A 26,233-nucleotide genomic window follows, 5' to 3' on the forward strand; every position below is an offset into this window, starting at 1 on the left:
ACCCAGAACAAGAGAGCAAAATTCACACAAGGGGGGAGAAGCAGGAAGAGGAAGATAAAAAGAAATGTGACAGTGAGAGAAACAGGGGAGAAAAAGAGCATGCTAGACTGAGATAACGTGCAGGGAGTGTCTGGTGATGAATTAAAGAGGCCTGAGAGGTGGAATCAAGATTAGGCAGGATTGGTATTCAGTACACCAACATACAATAGCACTGGCTGCGGGCTTGTCAGCAAAATGTTGGGCCCACCACTTATCTATACTACTAATATAAAGAGAGAACTGTGTCCGTTGAGCCAGGTAAACTCGAAAAGTACACCACCAATCACAACACCCAATACAGCGTTGGAAAGGGGAGGTCTAGGAGATGGACATAGGCTATAGAGCACCACACCATATACATTAGGGGGGGAGAACGTTAGTGGAAAAGTAGTCCGTATGGGCATATGCATACAGTGATTGCACGCGGCGAGAGAAGCACAATGGTGTGTGGGCGTGACGTCACGTCAACGCGCCGTTCGCTGTCCGGACAGGAGCGCAGGAAGGACCAAGGGACCCACACCCAACATGCGGGGAGGAGCGGCGGCGCGGGACCGAAACACAACATTGGAGTGCCCAGCGCGCGGAGGAGCGGCGATGCTGGTGGGGGGAGGAGCAAGGGACCCACACACGACATGCGGGGAGGAGCGGCAGCGCGGGACCGACACCAAACATTGGAGTGACCAGCGCGGGGAGAAGCGGCAAAGAAGGTCGGGGGAGGAGCGGCGATGCTGGTGAGTACTCTAGCAAAGCCTACCCGGACAACGTCGGGACGGGCTGCTAGTTCTTTTACAAATTAAGCACTGGTACCTGCACTTTTATTGTTTTATATCAAGCACACATATGCTAAGCTAATAATTGATCGGGCGCCCATGAATAGGATTTGAAGTATTTCTGTTTATAGAGTACTTCTTTTGTATCTGCAGAGATTTTCCAGCCTCTGTGTGAAATGTAAGTAACCAAAAGTTAGATGCATCACTTCCTGTGATAACACTAAGTCAAAGGACATGAAATGTTGCATCCTTTTATTTAATGGGGGGTGTGAGGTTCAAAGGGCAGGTGATGTCACTTCCTGTGATGTCACCTGATCAAAGTTTATGTGGTCACATCCTGTGACATCATCGGGGAGTGTTACAGGCAGATGATGTCACTAGGCCAAAGTTTGTGCGACGTCACTTCCTGTGACGTCGTGTGTCACATGGGAAGTGATCTCACTTCAGCTACCTCTGACATTTTGATGAATTGACGTCCACTCTGCCAAATAGCAGGAATAAAATGCACAATGTCCATGAAAAGGATCACATTTTTACACTGTACCACCAATCAAGACCTATAATATAGGCATAATTTGTGGAGTAGCTACAGTACCGTCTTTTGCCTTTCAGCAGTGGATTTGTCATCCTTGTTCTAAAAGGAAACTGGTGTGTGCAAACATTCAGTACAAAATTATAGGGTGCAATGTTGGATGTATTGGGAGCAATCATTGCTCAATGTGGCCTATGAAGCTACAATGCATACTATGCGAGGCCCCTGAAACTTCCTCCAGCAGTACTTCATTTCACCAGCCACTTGTTTCTTAGGTCGCCGGGGCGACACAGGCATGGTTTTTAACATTTGTGGTTCATCTTTATTAAACCGCAACATATTACTATTGAAATACATCTGGCTGCCTGGCCCGAGGTTTATGGTGAGACCAAGCACTGGCAGGGCAGTAATGTGAACTTGCTGACGCATCAAATCTTGGTAGCCAGGTGATGTCATGAGGCAGGGCTTACCTCTTTACAGTCCGTGTTTCCCATCTGGAAAACTTGATCCCTTGAGTTGCTCAGCACCGATGAAACTTAAACCTGGTCGGGTGCTGCAATCCGATGCCGTGCATGCTATAAACCATGTCACGCATGGGCACCCACTCCACACTCCCTAAACTAGAGACACACATTAGACTCCCACTCACCTATACCCCAGTCTATCTACACTTTCTTCTGCAACTGCGATTGTCTGCTACACCTGATCGGTTATGACAAGTGATTTTTTTTTATAAAAGGAAGGCTTAAATCAGAGGCCCAGGGAGCCTGATGGTGTGAATTTTTGCCACTTGAGAAAAAGCTACTTTGATAACAGGGTATACCAACAGAGCTGTCCCAGGGAAGGCTTTCTGCAGCAGTAATATATTGCAAAAGACATCACGTGAGTGAAGTTCATCTGCTTCCCAAAGAACCAATGACACTGTAGTTAGGAAGTGCTTTTGGGCTCTTGGCGCTTGCTGCTATGTTGCTATTTAGCCCCCAAATTGCATGCCTTTAGATAATAACAGTAAAGCCAGATTTCGAATTCATTAATAAATTCAAGCCTCAAAATCCCAGTTCACTCGCACGCATGTTTTATTTCTTTCATAACCGTCTCTTCTGTTCTCTGAAAGCCTTCTCGGAGAATACTCTTTAAGGAACTTTCTCGTGCTCCCTCTCTTCAAACAATAAACCTAAAGGCCTTTGCGACTTGGGGTATAGTTGAAATATTCCACTTGCTGACAGTGGCCTTGTACAGTGTTGTTAAACTAACGGTATTTTAGTCCGCGTCTAACAGACCATTTTTTTGTTGCCTTGCATTGTCTGCACATTGGTTGAAAGGACTATGCGCAATGTGTTGTGAAAAGACGACCTTGGAACTTTAACAACCATGCCACTCTTACAATATATACACTCACAACTCGGGTGTGGTGTTACGGCCAGGGGCGCCGTTTTTGAAACTGGGGAATCAAGTTTGAGTTCTTGTGAATCTGGGCAAATTACCTAATCTCTGTGCCTAAAAAATTAATCAGGACCTTACTCAATGTGATTGTTACTGGTGTAAAGCACCCTAGTGCTTTTTGAGTTTGAGCTATATAAAACTACAGGGAAAAAAAAGTTTTTTCATAATGCGCTTTGTGGGGAAAAAATGTAAGTGTGGGAACACATTGCTCTTGGTACTATATCTTCTTCTGAAGTTGCAATTACATTTCTTAACAGACACATTCCAGACCTCAGATATTGTCCATCTCTGCATGAAAGGGGTTCTGCTGAGTGCAAGTTCTTCATGGGTAGCTCTCTGATAAACAATTTTATTCAGCTTTGAATGGAAACTACATTACTCAGTCCACAGCTTTTCCTCCATTTTGAAATGAATTTTTGAGGGAGTTTCAAGACCCATTGTGAGCGTAAAGCTTGCTAGGTACAACACACAGGTACCACTTAAGAATCTTTGGATTTTGAAGCAAATATATGTGTAAATTGTGTTGTCAATATCCCATTTCGCCATGTTTGCATCAGTACAGAACTATACCCATCACCAAATATTTTACAAGGATTTCAGGTTTGTTCTTTTCACTAGCTTACATTTTCCATTTTTAGAAAGGAATTTATGCCTCACCACTTTGGAAATGTCAGCAGCCGCCACTGCTTAATTTGTAAATGAACGAATGCCAGTGCACAAAGCTCCGCTAATAAGCCAGCGGCTGGTGTAATTAAATGTCTACGCAGTCTTCAATCCACTTCATGCCTCTTTACTTCAGTTCTAGACACTTTTTACCCTTTTATCTCACTCTTGTAGGTTCCTGTATTTTTCCTTTGATACGGTTTCCGGTCTTTAGGCTTTGTATGCTTTTCGCTCTCATGCGCTTGGGAAACATCCCATGAGAAAAAATAAGTGCTGATCCCTAAAAATAAGGGTCTGTGGCCCCCACTGGTCCAAATTAAGCACCGCCCTCCAGATTTCAGAAAAGTATATTTGTCTATAAAATATAGAAGTGGCATAATAGTACCAAAAATAAAAATGGTAATTTAGTTTAAACAGAATATATGACAAAACAAACTTTTGAAAATAAATACAATGCACAATACGAATGGTATCTCTAGTGAGCAAAAAACGTAGACAATATAAACAGTTCTGCTTGTATAACATCTCTACTGACTATGACTGGAGGACGTTTGTAACAAGCATTTACAATGCAACGGTCTCGCCTTTGTCAAAGTTAGAGCTATTGGCATTGTAAATGACAAAATTTTTATTTATGTGTTGGTTTTGAAAACAGATAAATAAATGGCATTGTCATTTACAATGTCAATAGGTTAATCTCTTGCAAATGCGAGACCTATTGCATTAGCACGCACACACACACACAGAGAGCCCCCCACACACACACACACACAGAGCCCCCCACACACACACACACAGAGCCCCCCCCACACACACACACACACAGAGCCCCACACACACACACAGAGCCCCCCCTCACACACACAGAGTGCCCCCCACACATACATTGAGCCCCCCACATACACACACACAGAGAGCCCCCCCCCACACACACACACAGAGCCCCACACACACACACAGAGCCCCCCCACACACACACAGAGAGCCCCCCCACACACAAACAGAGCCCCCCACACACACACAGAGCCCCACACACAGCCCCACACAGCGCCCCACACACACAGTGCCCCACACACACAGCGCCCCCACACACAGCGCTCCACACACAGCGCCCCACATACACCGCCATACACACACCGCCACACACACACCACCCCCCACACACCACGCCTCACACACACCGCCCCACACACAGCGCCCCACACACAGCGCCCCACACACACAGCCCCACACACACAGCCCCACACACACACACACGGAGCCCCCCACCCACACACACAGAGCCACACACACATACACACGGAACAAGGAACAGGGGGGTGGGGAGGTCAGAAAAGCGAGCGGAACGAGGAACAGGGGGGTGGGGGGTCAGAAAAGCGAGCGGAACTAGGAACAGGGGGGTGGGGGTCAGAAAAGCGTGCGGAACGAGGAACAGGGGGGTGGGGGGTTAGAAAAGCGAGCGGAACGAGGAACAGGGGGTGGGGGTCGGAAAAGCGAGTGGAACGAGAAACAGGAGGGTGGGGGCCAGAAAAGCGAGCGGAACAAGGAACAGGGGGGCGGGGGGGTCAGAAAAGCGAGCGGAAGGAGGAACAGGGGGGTCAGAAAAGGGAGCGGAACGAGGAACAGGGGGGTGCGGTGTCAGAAGAGGGAGCGAAACGAGGAACAGGGGGTGGGGGGGTCAGAAAAGCGAGCAGAACGAGAAACAGGGGGGTGGGGAGTCAGAAAAGCGAGCGGAACGAGGAACAGGGGGGTGGGGGGTCAGAAAGGGGAGCAGAACGAGGAACAGGGGGGTCAGAAAAGCGAGCAGAACGAGGAACAGGGGGGGCAGCTTCACGGGGACACACCCAGAGTCTAGACACGCCGGCAGCATATTCGTGCCTGCCTGGGTACCACTGCAGCACTCTCCTTTCGTCGCCAGCATCCTGAGCTCATTCACTTCCCAGCACCATCCTGTGACTGTCTGCCCCACTACAGAACCCAAAGATTATGTGCACCTCTTTCCCGGCAGCATCCTAAGTCTGTACAACCTTCTGTCATTTTAGCCCGAGCACATCATTCCAGCATCCTGGGCTCATGCAGCCCCAGAAGCACCCTGAATCTTCACCCTCCACAACCTGTGTACCACCCGAACCAGCACCCCCAACAGCCCGAGCTCCGCCACTCCCCCGGCATATTCTCCCTGGACAGCCTTACAGAAACATGCGTTTGACCCCCTACCCTTCCTACCAGCTTATTTATTTACGCAGTTTTATATATTGCCGACATTACCAGAAGGTGTTAAGGCGCTTACAACATTAGCAGAGCCTTACAAACGAATATCAAGTTACACCAGCACTATAGAAAGAGTGAAAAGATGTGATCATGTATGAAGTTACATAAAGTATAAAACAAAGTCATGGGTAAGCAGCAATGTAAGGCCAAATCTGAACCCACTCCAGCACGGAATCCACATCACACGGGTCACAGGGGAGAGCGTGGAGTAATGAAGCAACTAGTACAGAGAAAGAGGGAGCGAGAGGAGGGATTTGGATCGAGTGGAAAGCCCGACAGGCAGTAAAAACGTGAACAGAAACGAGCTGAGCGGTACTGAAGGGATACTGAGCATGTAAACCTCCCGCCAGCAGCCAGTGAGTGCCTGTGAGGTGGCATCCACCACAGCATTCTGAGGCTGTACATTCCACCCCAGCCATCACCGCGAGTGTGCACCCCGCATCATCACGACCGTGCACACCCTGCATCCCGGACCACTCTAGCACCCTAAGCCTACCCCCCCCCTCTTGTCAGCCTACAGGACCCGCATGTCCAAACACCCCAACTGCTATAACAGGCCTGTCTTCCCCCCAGCACCACCGCGAGCTGGACACCCTCCAGTACCATGGGCCTGACAACCCACACAGCACCCGAGCTGGACACCTCATCAGCCTGATATCACTCTCAGCACCCGAGTTGATCAGCCCTCCAGTACCAAGGGCCTCCCCGCACCCTGGCTGGACACCCTCCAGTTCCGCGAGTGTAGACCCGCTCTAGCAGCAAGCACTTTTAGCCTAGACACTTATCGCAACCACCCAAGTGTCCCTTGCATGGACTGCCCACCATCATTTCAAACTGGGCACGCCGCTGCAGCACCCAGGGCAGCCTCCTCGGCACAGGCACCAGCTCAGCCCCCTCCATCGCCCTGAGCCTCAGTGCCTGGACACCCAGGGCCGGCCTTCCAGCTCAGCCCCCTCCATCGCCTTGAGCCTCAGTGCCTGGACACACAGGGCTGGCCTTAGCGCTGGTGGCTCCCGGTGTGACAACCATGCGCCCCACACTCCATGACCGCCTCCGCTGATTCTCTCACTACCACCGGGCACAAGTGTCCCTCACATCTCCAATCATAAGGTATTGGTAAATACAGCGCCCCTCCATAGGTCAGCGCCCTGTGCGGCCGCACCACCCTAAAGCCGGCCCCATGAACACCAAACAGCCCTCTAAACTGGCCCTCCACCACTACAACCAGCATGGACCACCCTCCAGCACCCCGTGCAGCCTCCCCATCCTCTCCCAAATGACAGCCCCCTTGGAATCCACACCATCTGCATCAGAGCTGAGAACCCGGGATGAGGGGGGCGTTCAGAAGGCGGGTCACGACCTTTGATTTAAATGTCCCCGGTGCCAGTTCGCACAAGTTCCCCGTGGTATTAAAGTTCCCTGGAGATGCGCGCCCTTCCAAAGTTTTAAAGCACAACCAGCATCGGGCAGGGGGGGTCGCTCCCTCCCAAGACGGACACAGTCCATCCGCCCCCCCTACTGTTTACACATGTTCTGGCCGAGCATTCACGATAGGCTTAAAGCAGCTTCTTTTAAAATGGGGGTCCCAACCACCAGAACTACCCCAGACCTGTGAGCTGAAAGAAACTCCGCGTCCCAAGAGCACACGGTGACACACACACGAGAGAGCACACGGTGACACACGAGAGAGCACGTACCTGCCCCTCCAGCTGCACAGGTCCGTGAAGTAGGAGCCCCGCACAGAGCGCACGATCCGGAGGTACAGGAGGACGGCCAGCCAGAGCATCTTCACACCGAGCCCCAGCACACGACACACGGCCTGGGGGCATCAGCCTCCCCCGGCAGCTTGCATGGTGCCCGAGGATCACAGGAGGGAGGCGCCGAGACTCCAGGAAACACATCCACCACCAGCGACCGCTGCCGACTGACCAGCGGCTTCCGGCAGGGCACGGGGGAAGGGGGGCAGGGGCCGGACAATCGGACAAGGCCGGACAACTTCTGGCCAATCGGAGGCCGGCGAGCCCGGAGGGGGAGATAAACTTCTTTAAACCCCCTCCCCCAGCGCACAAAGGGAGGGCTGCAGGGGGAATGGCATCAAAGAGGTGGGGGAGAAGTTTGGGAGCCGCTCGGAGCTAATCCGTGTCCAGATGTGAGCAGGGCTCAGGCAGAGGGGATGACTTCTCTGACTTCCTGTCTACTGATTTACCATGCTTCTAAAATATAAAAATGACGAGCGTTTCTCCAAGCCATTTCTGAATGACTTTGGAGAAACATGGTGGTGTGGAGCGCCCCTCTCTTGCCTTCCGGAGATCGGAAGGCAAGAGAGGAGCGCTCCACACCACCATGTTTCTCCGAGGTCATTCAGAAATGGCGCGGAGAAACGCCCGTCATTTTCGGGATTGAGGGGCGTGTTTTTCTTGCTCTCCGCTTCCCATTGCCAATGGGAAGAAAAAGAGAAAGAAACGAAAAAACACACCCCTCAATCCCAAGAAGACGGGGCTTGAACTGAGTGAAGACCCTCTCCTCCAATGGCGGCCTCCGTTTAGGAAGCCAGCCAATGGAGAAGAGGGGCGGGTTTAAGCCCCACTCTCTAAAAAATCAGTTTTCTCCCAGCGAGACTGCGCAAGCGCAGCCTTCGCTAGGCGAAACCTAAAAAGGAAGTAACGATGACATGGACTAACACTTTCCTGCACATACTGGACTATAAGCAGAGGATAGGAATTTTCCGGGTCCTGGGTGATCTGCATAATGAGGATGTTGCTACCTATTTCACATAATCCATATCTTAATGCATTTTCTCCTGATTTCAGCAAACAAAATATATATAGTGTCTCGAGATCACTAGGTGGCACTGGAAAGATGAAGAGCCTCTAAGACAATGCCCTTTCATTCAGCCCCTGAACTGAAATAATGGGAGTAAAAGTAGGTCTTGGTCACGGTGTACAGCGTTAGTTCCTCTATGCTTTCACCATTTTATACCAATTGCCCATTTTGCACGTTATGATGCATTCTGGGAATGGTAGTATTACAAAAAGCACACCAGTTTGTGCCACAGAAAGTATGACTCTCAACATTTCATCATATATGTCGAGTAGATTGATATTAAAAATGATTAATTTACAATCGTCCATTTATGAGTATATCATAATGTAAACATACATCACATTTCTTTAAAGACCACAGGACATGAGAGATTTCATAGGTGATTCCTATGCAGCATAGACCACTTATCTCAGTGACGGGTCTCCAGGGTTGCGCTACATATTTCATCCTGTTTAGGCTTATGAGTATAGGACTCAGTGTCCATTATCATACTGTGTTAAGTCCTGGCTCAGTGCCGGTTTTGTTCCCGTATTCTGCACGTTTCCCACCCAGTGCATGTGTCCCAGGGCTCAAAGTGAGAAATATTTCCAGCACGTCACCAGCAAACGACAGCGACTTTTCGAGGCATCTTGATAACAGAGCATTACCACAAACACAAACACAAGCACATCCACCAACAGTCATGGCAAAACAGCACAGACGTGTTGTCCAGATCCAGAAGAAAGACCCCGGTGCTCGGAAGGAGTGCGAGGGATCTTCTAGACAGGTCACCTGCTGTGTTTACAGCTTCCATAACTGACTCACAGACCCTATTACAATAACAAAGGCTCAAGTAGGGCTTATTTACAGGAAAATTCGAGAATACACAGTATTAGAAGGATAAGCATTGGCATAGCCAATAGGTCTCGCTTTTGGGACCTTTTAAGTATTTAGTTATGCAGCACAATATCCTTGGTGCAACAACATCAACTGTTGCATAGCAAAACACTTATAAGGTACAAGGTTTAGCCATGCAACAGCTGATGTTGTTGCACCAAGGATATTGTACTGCAAAACTAAATACTTATAAGGTCCCAGAAGCGAGACCTATTGGCTATGCCAAAGCTTGTTGATGAAAAGCGCTGTAGACCTATGGCTCAAAATGGTTACAAAAATAGAGTCAGGCTTCCTTTCTCATAGTACATGTAACTGCCACTACTGTCCAAGATTTAAACAAATGTCTTTCCTTCTTTCACTTTCCAAATGAATACAAATGAAATCCTTTCACTAAGTGCCTGGAAATACTGCTCTTAGTGTATACAATATAGGAAACCACACGCACTAGTAAAACAAGCATTTGCAATGCAATAGGTCTCACATTTGCAAGAGTTTGAGCTATTGGCACTGTAAATGACAATGCCTTTTATTTATGTGTTGGTTTTCAAAACAGATAAATAAAAGACATTGTCATTTACAATGCCAATAGCTTAAACTCTAGCAAATGCCAGACCTATTGCAATGCAAATGCTTGTTTTTAATAGCTTGCTGTTTTAAGGGTGTAAAGCAGATATTGTAAACAGAGATTTTACAATATCGCCGGCGCCCACCAGGATATGAAAGGAACCATAGTAGTTTAAGTACCAAAAACGTATGTGTGGGTCTTCTTTCAAGCATTCTCTGCGAAATGTTGGACGAAAAAAGGCAAATTCCTTTCTGACCAGTAATTTAAAATGCAAATTGCAGTGCCATACTCAGCACTGTTATGTGTATTGTTACGGGTGGTGCTGCCCACTTTGGAGATGGGGAACCAATTATCGTGCCTAAAACATTGATTTGACCTCTCACTTAACATTTAATTGGAAGCATAAATGCCTTGTACATAAAGGGGGCTACTGATAAAATATTGTTACTGCGAAATATTAGGGCAACGACCTTAATGAACATAATCCAGCATGCTCTTGCATTTATAAGGCAAAGAAGGCACTCACAGTGTATGTTTTCTAAGAAATAAAGCTTTTGTTATGTATATCATTACAAACAGATCTGGCGACTTTGGAGCATGGGAACCATGTTTGAGTCCCGATGCCGGCTCAACATCCGGTGATTCTGGGCAAATCAGTTAATCTGCCTGTGTATAAAACATCAATTTTACCTGTTCCATAACATTTTATTGTTAGGATGTACAACGCCTATATACAGAGGACTAATAGTAAGAAAATGAAACATTATGATAATAAAAATTAAGGAAATTGTTGTCATTGTGTGCACAAATTCAAGCGCATTTGTGATTGAGAAAATAAATCCTTAGCCTTTCCCATCAACGCCAAACGTTCGAATGGCTGTTATTGGCACAGAAAAGTCATTTGTGCTGTAATGCTGATTTAGAAGATGTGTTGGAAATGGAACCCAGGAGTGAAAAACACTAGAAAAAGTATTATAGATAATTAAAAGTCAAAAAAAGAAAAGTACATGCACACACACTCGAATAAAACATATATTGAAAACTAAAGAAAGAAAATTGTAAGTGAAAAGTATCGGAGCAATGTCAAGAAAGAAAGATAAAACTACGTTGGCGCTGGCAGTAAAAGACCAAATTGCAACTGAAAGAGAAAGAAAGCACGGCGCGCTGTGTGTAGATAGTAACCTGACCCACGAGGAATGCAGCTGCCACTCTGCGTGCCACTGCTTGCTCCCGCAGGCAAACTGCCGTGAGAGTGAACATTACAAAAGAGGAGGGACATGCACCCGCCTTTAGTCATTTGCATGCTTTCATTATTGAAAGACACACACAAAAGCTAATCCAATGTGTGGGAGGAGTCAGGCCCACACGGAGTAGAGACAAGAAGCCGCACAGAACAGCGCATGCGCGTTGCTAGGCTCGACCTAAAAACAGTGAGTTTTGCATCTCCCTATAATAAAGCAATAAATACAGTAAGCTACTGCGTAGTAGGGCTGACAACCGGCAAAAACAGTAGTACTCAGGCCTACTTAAATGCAGGTTTTCTTTATTATTTCTACCAAACACCCACCCACAAATTAGAAGCAACATTTGTTACAATGGGTGACTAAACATCAGGGTCACAAGCTCACTGGGATCAAGGAGGTCCATGCAAAGGAGATGCTGTGTAACTGTGCTATTCACTCAAGTGCAGCATGTGATCCGATTGTGTGATTTCAACACTTCCAAGATGAAAAGAAGTTTTGCCATCTCTGGCCCCACAATATCAAGTGTCAAAAGAATTCATATGAACAGAAAACAACTGATATAGCTGAGCACAGGCTGCAGACATCAGCATGTAATTTGCAATCCGAGCTGACTCTTTTTAATACATTACAATCCTTTTGCCATTTGCATTAGTAATAATGGAAGAGAGCTATTTTGAGATTCTTCCACCTCTAGCCGTGCGTGCCTTCGGTTTGTTAATATTCCTGCATCAGATGCCACCCTGAGCCCAGCAGCATCACAATGCACCAAATGGGACTGTAAGTAAGCAATAATCGGCGACACTTAGGTTGCGGAGAAATGTCTTTTCAAAGTAGACCCCAAAGGGAGAAGTGACCTGAAGCTTCTGTGCAATCTTTTAGATAAAGTAAATCTAGCACCGGAAATTGGATTAGCAGCCTGTTAACTGATTACAAATGTCTTGATTAATTACATGCCTAGGTTGATGCCCAACTGGGATTTTATTTTAAACAGTTTAACTGCCCCATGTTTCAATCAGGCAGGAGGAGCAGGCAAAACTATTGTTGCAAGAAATCTCTAGACCACAATCTAGATATGTAATTATTCATGACATGGTCTCATGAATTAACCGACTTGAAATGCAAAACCATTCCACACCAGGGAGGCCTTGCGACTGGTGAGAGCAATAAAGACTGAATGCTGGTCTGGCCCAGTCTGAATAGTCAGGTAAGGGCTGGGCTCCCAATGTCAGCATGACAATGAAGCCTTCAAGTTCCATCAATGATCATATAAGTGAGACAAGGACTGGAGGCATCAGGGAACCATGGATGGCTTTGGACGGCCAACCGACAAATACAGGCTAGCACACACTGAGTTAGCTCCAGTAGTGCCCATTTTAATCTCACAGACACGGCTGAACTGGGAACAGAAACCAGCCTTAGCAATTCTGTTCGACCGTTCCCCAATGGAGGTGGGGAAAGGGCGGGGGTGTGCTGGAGTGCTAACGTAAAGCACTGCTGCAGCTGTTGTTACAGGGGGCCGATATTGAAGCACTGCTGCAAAACCGGCCCAAGTAACAAAACCGGCCTCCATGAGTCAAAAACTGGCCCCACCCATCTGGCCTAGCAGGAAAACACCTGGTGCCCGCTACGGCCAGTCCAGCCCTGCTCACAGGCCGTATTTTGTCTAATATAGAAATGTTGTTGTTGATCGTAGGGCTTTCCTTTGTTACAATTGAGAACATTATTTTTTCAATTTACAAATGGAAATGCCACCATTTTTTTTCCGGAAACTGAGACTGAAGCTTTTATTTTCTGCAAACCCATGCTATGAGACTTGTATTGTCTCTGTTGTACGATCACACTCGACCTTCAACTCCTCAAACTCTAAAATGCCTCCAGAACTCTCGGCTTTTGAAAGTCTTACACGAACTGATCTCAAACACACAAGTGCATATACTCCATATAATATAACTAAGGAAGAAATACAGCCATTAATAGTCCTATGTTATAATAACTCTATTATCATTAAATCTGCGGACAAAGGTGGGGAAATTGTCATACAAAATATACAGGGCTACAAGACAAATTTTATAGACAGCTGAACACTGCTGAACACTACCAACTACCGAAATCCAAGCACCCTGTAGAAACTCGGGATGTATAGAACAACTCACTTATCACTGGGATTCTGCCAATTCGCCTAACCGCCCTGAAAATTGCACTTCACGCAGCTGTGTGCTTAATTGGAGTATGCATAATTATGACCACATCAAACGTGAATTCTATGGTACGGCTACCCTGAATTAGATGCTAAATACTTCTACAAAACACTTCTTTAAGAAATACCAAACTTTTTGGTACCACCGGGCTCCCCCGATTACCGCAGGGGTACGCCTCTGAGTAGCCCTGCATAGTATAAATCCCTCGTTCATTCAATTATTAAGGAAAAACACATCTTACAGAATTCTTCTTAGGCTGTTGCATAGAAAATCTGATAGTCATTCCCCTCATTCTGAGGAAAAAAAGCTCCCAGTCAGTATGAAAAAAGAATACTCCATCTCTATAAGCTGCATTTCTACTCTAGAATGCTCTAATTCCCACTTTATTAAACACCGTCCCCCTCTTGATACTTTCATTGAGTTAAAAGCTAAGCCTTCGCCTTAGGTGTGCTTCTCACTACTCTTTTCTCACTGTGCATGGCGACGTTGTGTCCTTCTCACTGCTTCTCTTTATATTTGCATTTGGAGCTCATGCTCTGTTCTATATTCCTTTAACAACCACTCCCAATTTGGTGCTACTATTACTCTTTCCCTCCAAACACTCAACTGTGGTTCATTTACGGTCCTGCTTGTCTTTAGGAGATATACTCACCTGAGTGTATGACATATCACCTCACATGTCTTTCAACTTCTTTTCCTTCCCTTGATCTATACTTATCCTATATTACTATGTCCATCCTCCTCATTCTCCCTTCTTTTCTACAGATGTCACCATTGCATATTTTTCATAAGCTTTTCCCTACTTGTTCGATAAGTATCATTAGCCCCTGTTTTTTTTGTTCCTTTCCTCACCTCAAACTGAACTAATATCGCTTGCACGTTTAATTGGCACACACTTAACTCTACAAATAACTCTCCAGCTTGCTCCTTTGTAGCGGACACTCTCCTTGCTTGTACTGTATTATCATTTGTACATTTTGTAATTTTTGACCTTGAATGGCAACTCTTCTGCCCTCCTTGCGCATAATGTATTCCTAACACCTGAAAGTGGATCCCTGTACATTGTGCACTTCTTGTGTGTAAAGTGCTGACACCATCTTTGCCTGGTTTGCGCTCATACAAAATATAAATGAACAACCCTTCATTATAAATGTACCAACAGGCATGATGACAGGGCCAGCACATGCTAGAAGCTTCAGCCAGTCTTGGCATGGCCTTTGTGTGCACAGTACGTGATATTTACCATTTGCATAGTGAAGAATTAACGAACACTGATAGTTAAATAAACCCGCGACTGGGGACTAGGATTAAGAGGCACAATGGCAGAGTACCACGGATGACTACCCTGGGCCCACCGCTTATCGATTGACTAATTTCTTACTCAGAAATACAGTAAGATCTGTACACGTGCATGAAGCCAAACTATGGTGAAATGTCACTCGCAGAAACACGTCCCTCGACTACCTCCTCACCACGCTTCATACTCCACTGATAACATATGGGGGACCACGTAATAATTAGGCCTGGGTGGTAAATTCTGTTCCGCTTGCGGAATTTGGGTAATTTTGTGTTCCGCGGAATTGCCCAAAATTCCGCAATCCACTGCTTCGCAGAATTTTTTGCGTGTTGGCGCTTTCAAAATGCATGCTCGCGAGATATTTCCCCCGAGCACGCAAACAGCGTTCGCGAACAGGAAAAAAGCATGGCGAACGGACGGAACAAGCAATTCCGCATGTTCGCGGAACTCTGCGTGCTCGCAGAGATTTTTTACCGCTTTGCGGAGCTTTGCGTAGCACGACTACGCAAATTCCACCTACCCCTAGTAATAATTTGCGATGTAGTTATGGCTGCATGTCGAGACGTGAGCTTTTGAAACGATTCAAGTAAACAGAGAAATTAAATGGCCATGGGGACGTGTGGTATATGAACTTGGAAAGAGCACAGACCCTATGCTCGGCGACCCCTCGCACAGGCGAGGATAACAGGTAAAAGGTGTGGAAACTAATTGCGTTACGTGTCTTTCAAGAATCCATAGGTTGATAACACGAAACACGAGCACAATAACGCAGCAGAGGCAGCATTGAGGACACAACGGACGTCAACTGACAAAATATATAATTTTTCAAAGATTACAGCTATCTGTGTAAGCAATCTGTGGAAATTGCAGACCGTTAAAATAAAGCATTGCTTCAGCGCATCCTGGATGAAATACTCACATCAATATATACAGTGGCCTACTGTGTAATTTAGATGCGATGCCTGATGTGATTCTTTTTCTGCTGTCACTCAACGAAAAACTGCGCCTTTTCACTGTGTTTATCCACTGAGCTGCTCTCGCTAAAAGCCAAACGGAAGGTGCAGCATTTCAGATACTCCATGGCATGGACGCGGGTCCGTCGGAAGGCAGCTGTCTCCTTTTGTTTGATTAAAACAACAGAACGGAAACCTGCAATTAGCAACCGAAGAAAAATTGAGCAAATCTAACTCTTAGGAGTGAGAAGGACACGGATCAAGTGGCATACCTTAGTTGTGTTCAGTGAACTCGTTTGTATTTTAGATCTGACACCAGTGCTTGAAATGCCCGGTACTGAGTACCAGCACTTTTTTTTTGTTTTGAGAGGGAGAGTACCGGCACTTCTCAAGAGACGTAATACTTTTATTTGGAGAGGACCGGCACATCTCAGAAACAAGCAAGTACTCTGCTACAGAGTACCTGCACTTCCATTCTTCTATTTCAAGCACTGTCTGAACGGAAGTGAACATTTCATATTAAAAAAATTAGATTTTACTTAAAAAAACAGCGAGCGCTTGCAAGCACAGCTGCTATGGTTAGTTAATATTTATTTGTTGGAGATAGCGCGTGCCTTAAAATTGATCACACTTTACAAGGCAGCAGACTATAGCTTCGAAGTTTCCTAAGAAATTGTTGGATAAATCGGCTACTATTGCGTCGGTATGAGGTGACATAGGAACCTCACAGTCAGCTACCTGCCCACGGGGCAGTTCCACTACACAAGTGAATGCTGAGTGTGTCTTTTTGGCCAGTAGCTTATCTGGCTTGATTTGGGCCTAACTCTTTACAGAAGATGAAGAGCCAGGTCGTGACCCAGTCTCCCCAAGGAGTGGCCTGATCGGTCTGAAACAAACAAGATCATTATTTAACAGCTTGTGGCGTTACTTGTGGTTTTTAGTGACGGCTTGTCTCCCATATATTTTGTATTTGCTGCTGCTGCACATGAAGTGTCATTGGCAGGGCTGCGCGTGCTCTGGCTTTTGGAGCCAAGAGAAACACTTGGCATGGTCCTGCCTAAAAATTCTCTGGCTAGTCCACCTCTACGTGAGTTATGCGATAACCCAGCAACATTCTGCGTCCACTTCAGAACTCTACTTCTGAGCACAGGAGACTAGCAAAGGCAGGCAGAAGTCAGGGGCGGCCTTAGGCATGTGCAAGCTGTGCACCTGCACAGGGCCAACAAACCCCAGGGGCAACCACCCCAATATATAGCCTTAATATAATAATCCTCTGAGGATGGATACATATTTGCGTGGTGTCCCCTGGCAGGGATTTGGCGGCCTCCGGCTCTGTTCCATTTCCAAACACCCTGACCCCCCCCCCTCTTCCCTGGGCTCCGCGCTTCGCCCCGCCCGGACCCCCTCTTCTGGGGCCCCCTACCTAGGCTCCCTGCCCAGGGCCGCCATGAGTCTAGAGCCGCCCCTGCAGAAGTGCGAAAGAACAGACTATTCTTGAACCTCTAGTGACGTGCAGGCACAATGCAGGCCATGAAAGTGCCACTTTCTCACTTTTAAACACCGAGCGTTTAGAGTAGTATGAGCTGTGTTAGGCGATGCTTAAAGAAATGAAACCACTGGAAGCATGAGGGAACAAGACCACACACATGTAAACCAACAATACAGAATACGCCACAGATCAGCTTCATAGTCCTTAGGACGAATCCGATAATCTAGCCATCATAGATTTATACCTAAGGTTTGCGCCTTACTTTTTGGAGATTCTCAAGACACCCCAGTCGTGTGCCTGCAGCCTTGTTTATTTGTAAGTGGACTCACACTCAACTAATCTGCGGACAATGAATAAGTGTGACAGATATATTTAGCTGCACACACATCTGTTTTTCCCACAAGAAAAAAGCACCATGAGGACAAAACCTTTCCATACACCCGATGGGATATGAGGGTGCCCCATCCGTTTCCAACCAAGGAAATATACTTTTGTAGAGCACTTTTGTGTGCATTTGCAGGGTAAGAAACAACGTGAACAATGTTTCTGGATACCCACATATTTGAAATCTTGTATCATTGCATTGTGCAAAGCCACCTCTTTAGACCCCCCTTTTTATCCAGTAAAACTTGGTAATAGGAACAATCCACCATACCAGCAGATTGTTTGCAGTACTAAGTTCCATATGCGTCAATTCTGCAAATCAGGACCTCACACGACATGACTGCAGACTACTTTTCTAATTGCCATCTTAGTGCCAGGATGCTACTCATACACAATTACTGTGAAAAACCTCCACCCCTCTTCCCTTCAATAAACGGAATGCTTGTGCTGACGTTTTAAAGACCAGCACTCAAATACTATTGTCCTAAGAGCAACATGTGCCTGAGGTTCTCACTTGACTTACTACTTACTAACTCTTGCTGTGCTTTTTCAGTTTATTGTCAAATTAGGCTGGAGAATTTCTAATTCAAAAAGGTTTAAGGTTTCTTTTTTATACTTCATATTATATTCTCATTTGCTCACAGGCTGGAGTTAAGTCTAATGTATATTAGTCTCTGTAAAAACTGCTAATTCTCTTCTAATCTTCTCAAATATTCAATACAAAATATTTATTTATACACCACAGTTGATCAGTACATCCATAAATTCCACTTGCCACATTTTAGACCTGTCATCCATAGGGTAGTCTTTCACCAAATTCTTTGCTTTTTGCCTTTTGCGGATTTTTTTTTGTTGGCTTAGTACTTTGAGCAGTTTTACACTGCTGATCAGTGCTAAAGTGCATGTGCTTCTCACCTAATCATGATGACATTTGAGTATACCTGATTGGCATATTTGTTGTACGGGTAAGTCCCGTGTAAAGTGGTATACCATATACCAGGGCCAGTACTTCAAATGCTACTAATGGGCTGCAGGACTAATTGTGCCACCCACAGAAGTAGCCTTTCAAACCTGTCTAAGGCCTACCACTGCAGTGCCTGTGTGTGCAGGTTACTGCAGCTTCGACTTGGCATTCAAAACTACTTGCCAGGCCTTAAACTCCCCTTTCGTTATATATAAGCCACTCCTAACGTGGGCCCCATGTAACCCTAAGGGCAGGGTGCCATGCAAATAAAAGGTAGGACATTTACTTTTGTGTTTGGCATGTCCTGGTAATGACAGTCTATTTCGTTAATCACTATTGTGAGGCCTACCCCTCTCATAGGCAAGCAATGGGAATTCCTTAATACGTTTTTAAGCTGTAATTCCTGATCAGAAAAGGAGTCGCTTTTTCATATTTCAGATTTTTGGAATGGTAACAATAAATCCTTACTGGTGAAGTTAAAATTAACATTCCTGTTTTAGAAAGGTCACTTTTAAAAAGTGGACATTTCCCTGCACTTACTGCTGTATGTGCCTGACTTCTTTCCTCCAATGCAAGTCTGGGTTGGGTGACAGTTACACTTTGTGCATTGCCTCTAGACAGCCACAAACACAGGAAGGTGAGGCCTACCGGCATTCTGATCACTCATCTGCATTATGATGGGTTTTCTTGTGCAGTGTGGAATAGGAGGGGCTGACACATACACTTCAATAGGTAGAGTACTGTCCACACACAAAACACTGATTTACCTCCCACAGATAGCCTGGCAGACAGGACAGGGTTGGAAGGGATCCATGTGCACTTCAAAGAGCTGCTTTGAAGTCACCCCTACATCAAAGGCAGTTTTGGGTATAAGTACTGGGTCTCTGACCCCCTAAAAACAGACACTGTTTCTTGAACTGACCTCTGGCAGAAGGTCTGCTGTGCTGTGTAAAGGACTCAACTGGACTGCTTTTCTGAATGGACTGATATTCTGCTTGTTGCCCTGCTGCCTGCTGCTCCCTGACTCTGCTGAAGGAGAGCTGGACTCTGCCTTCCCTCCAAGTGATCTCCAATGGCTTGCTGCCTTGCCTCCTGTTTTCTGAAGTCTCAGGGACACTAAAGACTTCCAGCAATTCTGCTGGTGCTGCTGGACTCTGCCTTCTGTGAGTCCTACCCTTGCTCGAGGTGCCCTCTCCAAGTTCTGGGCCTCAGAAGTGGGTTCTGCAGCTATTTTGCTACAAAATCGAAGAATTGGCATCTTTGCGCTGATTAGAACTGACGCATCGCCCTTTGACATAGACACAGAGGCTGTTCAATGACAGCAGTTCTACAGCCTGCGTGGCCTAATGATGATACTTTGCGCAGCTCGATGGCGCATTGCCTTCCCCTTAGCAAAGCTTGACAATGATGCACAGACTCAACTCCATGTTAAAGATCTATTATCATGACCTCAGTGTCGACTCTTTACTCCATCCAAGGTACTTTCTCAGTGGGCCCTGCATTGGACCTGTAGCCGGCCTGCCCGAACTTTGGATTTGCACCGCTCCCTCAAGACCTCAAGTAACCTTTTGACCACTAGTGACTTCAAAGCACTGTTTTTGTATTTAATCTTTAAAAAATCATATTTCGACTTCTACTGATTGCAATTTTGTCATTTTGGTCTTGTTGTACTCAGATACATATTCTCTATTTGTCTAAACCTGTGTGGAGTCTTTTTGTGGTGTATTCATTGTGTTACTGTGGGTCTGTCTTGCACAAATACTTTAACCAAACAACAGGGAGAGAGAGAAGGGTAAACATAACTTGTTCACCTTCCCAAGCAATAACTATTGTAACAAGAAAGAACGAGTACGCTACCTACTCAACTTCAGTTAGAAGGGTGGATTTCTCGTAATCCTGACGACTAAGATGCCTTGGAACCGGCAGGGTGTTTTTAACCGCTTAACGATGGCGCAAATTCTCCCGCAGTGCGGGAGAATTATTGAGTGGGAAAGGCTGCGTCGGCCAACGGACGTGCGCAGCACCAGTGAGGTAGTCATCGCGACGGCCGTTGACTGTCGAGAGCACGGAAGGGGTTAAAGAGCCCTCACTCACCAACCTAGTTGGTGACATGCTTCATTATTGGGTTCCCATCTAGGTCGCCGAATTCTTCCAGGGTATGCTACGATGCCTGATTTGTTGTGATTGCGAGTGTGTGTGATGGTGAATGGTGACTTTAAAATTGTCTCAGGTACTCCTACCACAATTAGTGATTTTAATACTGGAGGTCCAGGTCAACTTTTAAAAACAGTGGTGAATACTTGTGGGACTTAAGATGATCCCAGTTCTCCTCAATGTGGCCAACATGTTTCAGACATCCGTCTAAGTGCTTCTAAGGGTCAATGTCGCTTTCGTCAGGACCAAAGATCATACATATGTGCACACTGCAGCATGCGGAATGGAGGTTTGTACTTACAAACCCGTTCAGTCATGGAGAGAGTCACTTTTTGCGAGTTGCAAATTGTGAGCCGCATAAAAACACAATTTGCGACTTGCAAATTGGAAGGATCGTACATCTGGCTCTTAGTCTCCTGCACAAAGAACTGCATGACGAGCAAAAGTCTCCGATACATCCACTGTCCTTTTAGTCCATTGGGTGCCCTTCATTTGCCTCTGAACTGCCTGCAATGGACCCTCTGGACAGAAAGTGCTGTCAGTGCTAGTCAGTGTAACAGTATTCCGAATTCCATAGCTGCAGAGATACAGTCATACTTCGCGATACATAGTTCGGGGGGATACTTTTAATACAGTGAAGTTGATATTAACGCTGTGCCACTACATCTACTGCAGGAGACCTTTCGGCAGTGACTTAGCTACAGACATGAATTTCCCGAATTTTGCCCAGATGTACCGGGGTCTCAAAGCGGTAGAGCAGCTCTTTAGCTCCTATACATGTGCGCACTTCATGTGCTAAAAAACTTGTCTTAGTAAAGTGTGGCATGCATTCAAAAGAGCTGGGCGCATGAATGTGAGATGTTTCAGGGTTTCTTCTCTTAGTTGGCAAAGTCTGCACGGCCCTGACCCTGTGCATAGTTTCCCACATGCATGGAGCTCTTAAACAGTTAGGGCCATACGTCTTGCATAGAGAATGTGCTTTAGAGTTGCCTTCCTCGGTCCACTGTTTAGATAGGGATGGATTAAACACTCTCTGTATGAACTTATGATCATCCTAATATTGGATTCAGACTCTTGAATATTATTGATGTCTTCCTGCCTAGACAGGAGCATCACTTGCTTTTAAAAACCAGTTTTTTAATAGTGTTGGTGAGATTGGGCTTTCATCTCAGCTTTCCTAGACCAGATTCAGTTTGTCGCGTGAGGCTATCAGAAACTCGGTCTATGAGTTCCTCTCACAACCAAATATTTTAATTGTAGGTGTAGATGAGATACGGACTTGAGGGATTGTTTGCAGAGGGTGATCTCTAGGTGTATTAAAAAGTTTCGAACATGAGTTGGAATGCCAAAAATGCACTTATGGGTTAAGCACTACATCCTTTTTCCTTGTCAATGTTAAGGCCCGGGGAAGGCAAAATGGCCATAGCTAATGGTTGGGAGAAGTTTAGCTCTGGTTAGCCTCCGGATGGCTTCTGTGGTTGAACTGTGTAGATTTGAAGTGAGCTTACATAGAGCGTAGGTCAATGCCTTTCCTTTCTCTCCCTTTCCAGTGACATGCAGCTTTGACCCTCACATAGCACTGAACCAGATGCCTAAATAGTTGTGTTTTGTATCACTTGTTATTTTTAAATTGTCAAGAGCCCATTGTAATTTGTTCTTGTTGGATATCTGCCAAAAGTGACAACCTTTGTTTTAGTGTAGTTTCAACCTATTTATTTTCAATGATGTAAGGCGTCCAGTGCTTTTTGCATCCTCCTCTTGGCGTCCCCCACATGATGACCACATCATCTGCAGATTGCATGAGGAATAGACACTTCTTGACGATTTTCGATACAAACAGGTTTGCAGCTTTTAATGATTACCCAAGGTCTGCGATGTACAAATTGAGGAGCACAGGGACCAGGGCGCAGCCTTGCTTTACGTCTTTATCGGTGTGAACTTCAGGTGTTACTGTATTGTGTGTCAGTTGGACTCGCATTTATTTTTGTGAATAAAGTGAGATTATTGCCTGCAGCAATTCTTTCGGGTTTCCCCAGTTGGTTAGTTTGTTCCAGCGTATTTGCCTATCCCTATCAAATGCTGCAGTGTAGTCGACAAAGCAAGCAAAAAGTGAAGAGTTGCTGGCTTGAGAGGCCTGATCCACCAAATAAGCCAGTGCTATACTATTGTCGATGGCTACCCTGAAACTTGACTGGAAAAATGGCAAAATCCACTCATCCTTGACCCAGCTTTCCAGATCCTGTAGATCGCCGGATCCCCATCGAAGGGCATAGACAAAGAGGAAATGACATCAGCATGGAAGGATGATACCTACATTCAACTCCAGAGGTGAGACAGAACCGCTGTGGATCCTTATGGTGCCACCTATAGCTGTGCAAGAGCTGCTGCATGAGAAATGTCTTGATTCAGTTGGGCGTCTGGGGATTCAAAAGATGAGGATCAGAAGTAAAGTAGTACAGCACATTGCTAGTCTATGCTATATATTGTTTAGCACGTACTAAAGTGATGGTTTCACTACTGTAATAGTTCATTGATACTAGGGGACTTTATATATGCAAACTAATATGTATATATAATTAAAGCAACAATATTTAGTCGTACCCATGAGCAGGTCAGTATCTGTCCCTTCCCACCTAGGACTAACTGAAGAGAAGAGACCCACCATAAGTACATTTGTTTTTTTGTCTAGCAATAGAGATGCTCTATATGGTCCTACATTCAAATGACAGTGTGGGATTATAAAGCACTTGAAAGGTGTAATATTGGGCCCGTGCAAAACAAATAAATACATCAGCTCTCTCACATTTTTTAATTAAGACTCCTTTTTTAATCTTGCATCTTTCCATGAACCCCAAGGGAATTTTTGTGATGAAGGCACTGCCTCAACTTTGTCACCCGGGCAAGGATGCCTCATAAACAGTTATTTGCCAATCTCATACCAAAGATGGATGCAGCATAGATTTCAACATTGCTGGATTTCCCGTTTACGCTTTCCCTTGGTTTTCTCCTGAAATGCGACAGAAACTCTTGTTGTCCTAAAAACTCACCCTTCATGTCACATTGCATTCAATTGAGTTTGTACATTTTCCCATTCATTAGTCTTGATGAAAGGGAAAAATCAAAACCATCATAGGCAAAAAGTATAGGTTAATATTTAACACCACCTTGTTGTTGTGGAAAACTGTATGGGACCCTTAACAGAATGCTTGTAATTCACACTGGTGAATAAGCATTCAGGGTCCTCCTATTCCAATTCTTCTCAATGTAAAACGTAGCCTTACATTATATAACTACCCCATCTGCCTGAATAAATGGTAAGTTTATTCCACATGCTATATATAATATTCATTCAAAGTGGGATTATAGAGAGTAAATGTGGGCAAGAAAGAATGGCAAACAGTGCCTCTTTAGCAGTTTCTTTCATGCAATCCAACAATCCAGTAAGTGAGATGCAATATCAAGGGGAAAGGGGGGGTTCGAGGGACTTGGTGCAACGTGCCAGAAGAGCCAGCACCATTGGACTGTGCTTGGAAGAGAATGTCATTCATAAAGCCATTGCTTTATGTGGACACAGTCTTATTCACATTCGCCCAATCTATTACATCGCTTGAAGCAATCAGACAAATACTTAACTTTGGGGCTCAATACTGAGAGAGGGTGGCCATTCCTATTCTGTTTCTGTGAATCCTTCTTAAATACCAATACTATTCTGGTGTCTCTCCAGTTATCCAGTAGTATATTGTCCATAAGCACCACTACCAGCGTCAGCAGGTTTTGAGGGATTCAATGCATGGATCATATTAAGGAGTCTTACAATTACAGCCAACTGATCAGGGAACATAACTTTTCCCAAGGGTAAAGGGTGTTTATCATTTATAAAACCGTTATTTACACAAAGCTGTTGGCATTACCTTCTTGATCTCTTTCTTCGATCTAGTTCCGCTTTTAAATGAAAGAGTTCTTAGCTACCTACTTAGTCATTCTTACATTTTTTGTAAACTACAGGTTACTCTTGAGGCTGTATTCCTTGCATTTCATATTATATTTCTTGTCGCTCTTTTTAGTTCAGTTATACATAAGTTTTTCAAAGTTATATTTTTACTGTGCTTCCTGCCAGCAACATCACCTGTTTAGAAGACCTTTGCAACAAGCTACCGGAATTATTGTGTAAGAAAATCACCTCCATATACAGCAAACTTCGACCCTCAATGGACTCCATCTTCATCGCAAGTCAACTTCCCATCACGGCCAAAGAATGAACCTTGATCTTGTGGCCCGCTGTCAACACAATCGAAAACGCTGCTAGCATGAAGACCATCCACTCGGGGGCCTCATTGGACCCTTGCCTCCACCACCCACACCAAAGTACTCCTACCAATCAACAGACCACTATAACCCAACCTCAACACTTCCATCGACTCAGACTCGTTCCTGGACACCTGGAAATATGACACCGTCATGCTCCTGCTCAAGAAACCAGCCACGTTTTACAGCTACAGACCTATCTCCCTCTTACTGTATTCAGCTAAGGTCTTTGAGATCTTAATCAACTGGTGCCTCTCCAAACCACATGAGCACCACCAGCTTTACACAACGACACAGTCCAAATTCAGGCCCAACCACAGAATAGAAACAGCACTCATCACCACAACAGATGGCATCCGCATAATCTTGACAGAGGAGACACGGCAGCCTTCATTAGTCTGCACCTCTCTGCAACATTCGACAGGGTCTCACACCCCACCCTCATCAGGCATCTGCACCAAATTGGCATCCAAGGACTCACCCTCCTTGGTATCTGCACCTTCTTAATGGATAGAACACAAGCTGTTGGCCTGACACCTTAATCCTTGGAAGCCTGCAAACTGATCTACAAAGTGTTTCAAGGTTCAACACTCAGCCCCACCCTCTTCAACACATACAGAATCTCCGTGGCCAACGTCATCCACGCACACATCAACATCCTCTGCTATGCCAATGACTTACAACTCATGCTCTCCCTCTCGGACATGACCCAGACAACAAAAAACAAGTGTGCCGTCTGCATGACTGAATTCGCTAACTGGATGAAAGACAACTTTCTCAAGCAGAAGTAGTCATCTTCGATACAAACACCTCACAATGGGACTTCAACTGGTGGCCGGCCGAACATGGACCAGCATCCAGTACCTATGCCAGGAACCTTGGAATAATCATTGATAACAAACTGAAGAGGACACTCAAGTCAAAGCCGTCACTGCATCATGCTTCCACACCCTGAAAAAAGATGCTGAGCAAGCTCTTCAAATGGGTCCCAAGCAATGCCACAAAAACTGTCATTCACGCACTTGTCATCAGCAAGTTGGACTCGGAAACACCCTCTCCCCCAGGATCACCAAGCAACTCACTAGAAGACTACAAACCATCGAGAACTCTGCAGCCAGACTCATCCTCCTCTCCTCTTAAATTATGCAAGAAGTGGAAGACCTTGCTTTTCAATTAACCAAACCTACCATAGACAGGGCTACGCATACACATCTGCTGAGCACCAGGTTACCCTTGTGGATGATAATGAGCTTTCTGAGTTAA

General features: G+C 45.6%; 1 protein-coding gene across 4 annotated transcripts in view; it reads right to left on the reverse strand.

Moving 5' to 3' along the window:
* The window catches only part of NR3C2 (nuclear receptor subfamily 3 group C member 2), an 818,592-nt gene that overhangs the window by 153,672 nt on the left and 638,687 nt on the right, over positions 1-26,233 (reverse strand). The gene's annotated exons all lie outside the window — the stretch shown is intronic.

The sequence above is a fragment of the Lissotriton helveticus genome, chromosome 2_1 (assembly GCF_964261635.1).
Source record: "Lissotriton helveticus chromosome 2_1, aLisHel1.1, whole genome shotgun sequence".
Taxonomy (NCBI): domain Eukaryota; kingdom Metazoa; phylum Chordata; class Amphibia; order Caudata; family Salamandridae; genus Lissotriton; species Lissotriton helveticus.